Source organism: Lepidochelys kempii, chromosome 4, assembly GCF_965140265.1.
Source record: "Lepidochelys kempii isolate rLepKem1 chromosome 4, rLepKem1.hap2, whole genome shotgun sequence".
Lineage (NCBI taxonomy): Eukaryota > Metazoa > Chordata > Testudines > Cheloniidae > Lepidochelys > Lepidochelys kempii.
The window spans coordinates 13,779,764-13,786,905 of record NC_133259.1 but is presented as its reverse complement, the minus strand read 5'-3'; the positions used below and the strand labels follow the sequence as shown (position 1 = coordinate 13,786,905).

General features: G+C 46.7%; 1 protein-coding gene across 3 annotated transcripts in view; it reads left to right on the top strand.

The window, feature by feature from the left end:
* The first annotated feature begins 640 nt into the window (after positions 1-640).
* The window catches only part of CNOT6L (CCR4-NOT transcription complex subunit 6 like), a 69,122-nt gene continuing 62,620 nt past the window's right edge, over positions 641-7,142 (top strand). For 2 of the 3 annotated variants that reach the window (XM_073340454.1, XM_073340455.1), the window contains exon 1: positions 641-726. The gene's annotated coding sequence lies outside the window, so the exon portion shown is untranslated. The remainder of the gene's footprint in view (positions 727-7,142) is intronic. The other variant, XM_073340453.1, reaches the window with a different exon arrangement.

The window sequence follows — 7,142 nt, the reverse complement described above, 5'->3', positions numbered from 1 at the left end:
AGCACACACACACACACACACACACACGGTGTGGTATCCCCTCCCCCCAGCACACACACACACACACACACACACGGTGTGGTATCCCCTCCCCCCAGCGCGCGCGCACACACACACACACACACACGGTGTGGTATCCCCTCCCCCCAGCGCGCGCACACACACACACGGTGTGGTATCCCCTCCCCCCAGCGCGCGCACACACACACACGGTGTGGTATCCCCTCCCCCCAGCGCGCGCGCACACACACACACACACACACGGTGTGGTATCCCCTCCCCCCAGCGCGCGCACACACACACACGGTGTGGTATCCCCTCCCCCCAGCGCGCGCACACACACACACGGTGTGGTATCCCCTCCCCCCAGCGCGCACACACACACACACACACACACACGCACGCACAGAGGCCCAACCTGCCCGCGGCGCGGCGCGGGCTCCCGGGGGCCGCGGCGCGGGAAGGCGGGCCGGGCCGGCCCGCCCGGGAGGAGGCGGAGACAGGGCCCCGAGCCCCGCCCCGTCGCGCCCGCCCGCCTCCCCCCCCGGAATAATCCCAATATTTATCCGGCAGCAGCCGCCTGCGGCCCCCCGCCCGCCGGCTGATCCCCCGCGCCCGGGCCCCCGCCCCGCCCCGCCCCGGCGGGCCGCTGCCTGCATGTATTTGCTGCCCTCCGCGCCGCCGCCCAGCCCCGCCGCCCTCGCCAGCCCGGCGCGCCGGATGCAGGTGAGCTGGGCCGGGGGCCTGCGGGAGTGCGGGGGGGGGGGGGGCAGCGCGGCCTAACCGGCCCGGCGCCCCGGGGGGGGGACGCGCGCGCGCGCGCGCGCGGGGAGGCGCCGGGGGGCCGCGCGGAGCCGGGCCTGCACGGGAGGGGGAGGCCGCCCGCCCGCCGTCCCGCGCTCATGAAGGGTCTCCCGGGGGGCGGGGCAGCGCGGCCATTGGCGCGCGCGCGCGCGTGTGTGTGTGTGTGTGCGCGCGCGCGCGGCCCGCGAGCCGGGCGCCAGGGCCTCGGCACCGCGCGGCTATCCCGGCCCCCCCCCCCCCCCCTCCCGCCCGCCCGCCCGCGGCTGCCCCCACGGCGCTGCGCCTGTTGGGTAACACGTGGCCCGAGCCCAACGCTCGGCCCCGGGTGTTGTGGGGTTCCCGCCAACGCGCCTGGGGGTGGGGGGAGACTTGGGGAGTCGTCAGCGCTCGCTCCTGCGTGGGGGCCTGTTGTTTCTCGGGGGGGGGAGGAGAAAGGTTGGCTTTCCCCGCACTGCCCCATCCACGGCTTGGTCCTGAAAGCTGCTGAGAGCCCTCCCCTGGGGGGGGAGTGTCGGGCTCAGGAGCTTTTGGGATCAAGCCCCAGGGCTGTAAAGGTGGTCATTTGCAAGCTTTCGGTCGAAAGACCCAGGGTTAGTTTAGCTGGAGGCTCTTCGTCCCGCGCCTCCATCCACTCGGAAATGTAACTTTCCAGTAGCTGACACACGGTCAGTTGTTATCCCTACAACTGTTTCCAGTGAGACTTCTGACACTTATTTAATCTTCAGGCTTGTTTTGTGACACTAAACCTCATAGAGGTCTTCATCGTAACCGGTAATACGGGTTTTCTTGGTTCCTTAGTGTAGAAAGTTTTTAAAATCTCATTTTTAAATGGTGTATTTGTGTTGATAAATGCAAGGTAATGCATCTTGGAAAACATAATCCCAAGTATACCTATAAAATGATGGGGGTCTAAAGTAGCTGTTACCACTCAAGAAAGAGATCTTGGAGTCATTGTGGATAGTTCTCTGAAAACATCTACTCAATGTGCAGGGGCATGTTGGGCATCATTAAAGAAAGGGATAGATAATAGGACCAAAAATATCATATTACTTCTATTTAAATCCATGGTACACCCACATCTTGAATACTGAGTGCAGATGTGGTCACCCCATCTCAAAAAAGGTATATTAGAATTGGAGAAGGTTCAGAAAAGGGCAACAAAAATTATTGGGGTATGGAATGGCTGCCATATGAGGAGAGATTAATAAGATTGGGACTTTTCAGGTTGGAAGCGAGACGACTAAGGGGGGGATATGATAGAGATCTATAAAACCATGACTGGTGTGGAGAAAGTAAATAAGGAAGTGTTACTTACTCCTTCTCATAACACAAGAACTAGAGGTCACCAAATGAAATTAATAGGCAGTAGGTTTAAAACAAACAAAAGGATGTATTTTTTTCACACAATATACAGTCAACCTCTGAAACTCCTTGCCAGAGGATGTTGTGAAGGCTAAGAGTATACCAGGGTTCAAAAAAGAACTAGATAAATTCATGTAGGATAGGTCCATCAATGGCTATTAGCCAGGATGGGCAGGAATGGTGTCCCTAGCCTCTGTTTTGCCAGAAGCTGGGAATGGGCAACAAGGAATGGATCCCTTGATGATTACCTGTTCTCTTCATTCCCTCTGGGCACATGATGGCTGCTGTTGGAAGACAGGATACTGGGCTAGATGGACCTTTAGTTTGACCCAATATGGCTGTTCTTATGTTACAATAGCAGCTAGAGCAGTGGTCCCCAGCCTTTCTGTGGGAATAGCATATTCCTGTTCCCAGAAGACTGTGGAGGGCGCCAGACACCCCACCGCTGAAATGCTGCCGAGAAGCAGCAGCGGCAAGAAGCTTTGCCGCCGAAATGCTGCTGAGAAACAGCAATGCTTCTTGGCAGTTTGGCAGGCAGTTCTCCGGTGGCCGCCCTTGGCTGCGGCATTTCGGCAGCTCGGTGTCCTGCGGGCGCACGCAACTGCCCTGGTGGGCGCCATTGCACCCACAGGCACCCTGTTGGGGACCCCTGAGCTAGAGGTTAGGCACTGTAGAAATATGTGGTAAAAACACAGGTCGTGCCCTATAGAGCTTACCATTGAGGTAATGACAACTCAATATAGCAGATGAGACAAACAGGTGTGAGGACAAGGTGGCAATGGAAGTACGTTTTCTCTTAGGTTGGAGTGTAGACAAAGCCTATGTTGGCATAACTTATGTCTCTCAGGTGTGTGAAAAAACCACCTCCCTGAGTGACATAAGTTACAGTGACATAAGCACTTGTGCGTACAGGGCTATGTTGGTGGGAGAACATCTCCCACTGACATAGCTTCTGCTGCTGGCGGAGATGACTTTATTATGCCGATGTGTCGGCATAGAATGTTTTCACCAGACACACTGCAGTGGCGCGGCTGTTTTGGTACAGCTGCGGTGCTGTATGTATAGACATGGCCTTAGATTAGCTTGCCACTTGCCTACCTGTCATCAGCTTGTCGTGTTTTTGTAGGCACTGTTCTGCAGACATCATGGTTAAAATTGAGTCTTAAGGAGAGATTTGGTGGAGGCTAAATTAGCCACTCTTCAAATTTGTAGCGGGAATTTGTGCCAGGCGTGGGAATGTCTTGGAAGTCCATAGTTAATAAAGACTGGCAGAGGTGGTGAGGTAAGATAGTGGCTCTGGTAAGTACGGCTGGGGTCAACTATGAATGGCCCTTAAGGTCAGGATAATGAGCACATATTTGATGCTATAGGGAGGGAGGAATCTAGTGGACCGACAAATGGGTGTATGATATGAGTGAAGTGATGAAGTGTGAAGACTTTGGCAGCAGCATTTTAATTGACTTGAGGATGGCAAAGTTGCAGTAGCATAGAGGCTACAGAAGAAGAGACTGGAGTATGAAGTTGTGATATAGAGGGCCTAGATAAGACGTATTATTTCAGCAGTCAGAAGAGAGCAAATACATATAGCTGTGTTGAAGAAAGTTTTTCTGTAACATAATGGCATACATACTTAAGTCCTGATCTTGCAAATGCTTAAGCATGTGTGAGACTCATTGAAGTCTGCATGAAGTTAATCATGTGAATAAATATTAGCAGGATAGGGGCCTTTGCTAGTTAACATGTATGGCTGGCTTTACATATCCCAGACATCTTTCATATTACAGAGGTGGATTCTCTCATTTATCCAATTCTCCAGAGCAGCCCAGTAGAAGGAATTAGCATCACCTTTAAATGACTAGAGGAACACCATCAACTAGACCAGTGTTTTCTCAACCTGTGGTCCATGGACCTTTGGGGGTCTGCGGACTATGTTGAAGGGGTCCACGAAAGGCTTAAACTGAACGGAATTCAGCTATATATACAGACAGTAGATTTCCAAAGGGGTCTGCACCTCCAGTTAAATTCTTTTAAGGGTCTGCGAATGAAAAACCACTTCAGGCTCAAAACTTAGATTTTGTAAATAAAATGTTGCAAAACCTTATATGAATAGAAATATTTTCACATTTTTAATTCAGTGAAGACTCTTCTATGTAAAGAGATATAACTTCAGGTGTTTTTTTTGTTTGTTTGTTTTTTTTTAAAGTTAAGCATAGCTTAGGTACTATACTGCTTCTGAGTTCCTCTGACAGTTTTTGTGCTTTATAACCACATCTTCCACATGGCTGGTTGTAAGGCCCACATGAACAGGAAGACAATAACGATGTAAAACATAAAGAAAATAAAATGAGCCAATTTTAATCTAAGCTTTTAGTTACAGTTATCTTAAATGTTATTTGCCTGAGAATATTTTATTTACTATCACAAAGTTTTTAAAAATTTGAGTTGACTGTCTAAGCGTTTGCTGCAGGGTACTATGGTTCCAAACAGTGTTCTTGTGCATGAGAGCTTGAATGTTAAATTGACAAAAGCCTTGTCTACATGCAAAAACATTTTTGGTTTAACCCTGCCCTGTACAGACACTCTTATTTCTGTATAGTATTACATTTTTGGTTGATCTTAAATTTATTCCCAAGCCTCATAAAGCTAAATTGAAAAAAACTACTCTTTTACCAGAACAAGTGTGTCCACGCAGGGGGATTATGCCTGCATGGCATAAATGGCAAAAAGTAAAGCTGTTTTTTACTGTTTTTAATAATGAAATTGCTACTAGTGACAGAGAGTTTTTTGTTTTTTTTTGTGTTTAAGTTAGTTTCTAATTTGGAGGGTCCGGAAATGGACACTGTCTCAGTAAGCATGAAATGTGGCCACACACAGATACTACTATGACAGTGGGTTTCACTTTTCCATTCTGTTCCTTAAAAATATGCATTTATAGTGAAATTCTTAAGTTCACAGTAAAATGTGAATCTGATAAAATTCAACAAGTGTTTGTCTTGGTTTAATTATTTTTACCGTGAAAAATTATTATGACAGCAGTACTTTACAAAAGGTAATTTAAACGCTGAAACACGAGGTTTCACTTGTATTTATGGCCTACTTTGTGATGAAAACATGTACAGCAACCTGATCTGATTTCCTGTTCTTAGCATTTCCCACTTGCATGGTATATTACACTTCATACATTTGATTCAATAATTATTCAGTGAAACCAACTCATTAAGAACCCTGGTATTGTGAATGGTCACCCTTAAATCTTCTCTGTTGAGTGGAGCAGAAATTTATTTACTTCTGTGGTTTTGGTGGTATTGATCCAGAATAGATCAAAATGGATACTTCTGTGACTTACTGCCCTTCACTGCTTTCATAGAGATGACTCCACCATATGCATGACCTGGACTTTCATGTTGAGTCTGATTCATCCTAACAAAACTCAGCTCAGGCATAAGATCTATGTGCCCATTATCTTTCAAGATGATTGAAGACAAGAATAAAGTAATGACATTTTGTTTGGGTGTTCAAGGCAGTTTTGCAAAGCTGTATTGACCAATGCCTACCTAGTGTACTGTACACCCTTTCTATAACAACCGTGTCGGGATCCAATCCATTTCTTCATTATATCCAGGGTTTGGTATAGTGAAAGAGCCCCGCCGGTGTGGGGGTCGCTGACAACTCCTCCAGTCTCAACTGCGGGGCTCAAGGTGGGATCCGGGGATGGGGTTCATTATAGCAGAAGGTTCATTATTATGAAGGGCATTCTAGCGAGGGTGTACTGGGGTTTGTAATTCGTTTACACAGAGATCATTTTGTCCTCTTCACAACTGGATTGTAATGGTCCTCTTTACTTGGGGAGCCCCAATATAGTTGCATCTCCATTTCTTCAAAGAGAAAAGGAGTACTTGTGGCACCTTAGAGACTAACCAGTTTATTTGAGCATGAGCTTTCGTGAGCTACAGCTCACTTCATCGGATATTGGTTAGTCTCTAAGGTGCCACAAGTATTCCTTTTCTCTTTGCGAATACAGACTAACACGGCTGTTACTCTGAAACCCGTCCATTTCTTCAGTTTTCTTTTTGTTTTTCGTCTGTCAGGAATGTTTCCTTTTATTTTAGTTTTGCAGAATTTAATCTGAAACTCTGAAGGACAATGTGAATAGATAATAGGTATCTTGAGAATCTTCAACTATGTTTACCCTGCCTCTGTCCTTGAGTACTAAGGCTCTACCATGGTAAGATATGAGTGTAAATATTCGTCATCTAGTTGTTAGATGTGAGGCACGTTTGGTGATGGCATAGCTTTTCTGTTGTTGTGAGAGTGTGAAGCTTTACAGCTTCTGGTTGAAACCTCAAGTTTTAATGTAGACTAAAATTTTACTTTATTTACTTGAAGGAAGTAATAGGTTAGTTTGTCGTTTGGATCCTCAACCCCTTCCACTGTAAATGGAAACTTGTTAATTTTAGGCTTGCAGAATTTTGTTGGGTGCTAATAGCTGAAGTGGGAGATATTATAAAACTTCTGCTTATTTTGGGTGTTGACAGTGATTTTATTTCCTTTGTGTCATATAATTTTTCCCAGGGTGGATTTGATTTAAATCAAATTGATTTAAATCATGATTTAAATCACTGGTCAGGAAGACTCCTGGTTTTCTACATAATCAGGGTTTTCTATATAAAAGTGCATTCTTGTTGGTTGTTATAACCTTAATATATACTTTTTACAACTCAGCGATAGATGTAGGTTTCATTTTTAGAAGGTACACACTGTACATTTTTAAACAGTGATTTAGTTTGAAAACTTTTCAAATTAGTTTTACAGCTGTATCAGAAAATGAATGGTTGTTTGGTTATTTCATTTACCAAAGGTAATTGAAGCAGATAGTTCACCTCCCAATGACTTCATAAATATCTCCAGTACAACAGGTTAATCATTAATATTTGGAGGATTTTCTTGCCATTATTTTCTTGCTGTATTAGGAGGAG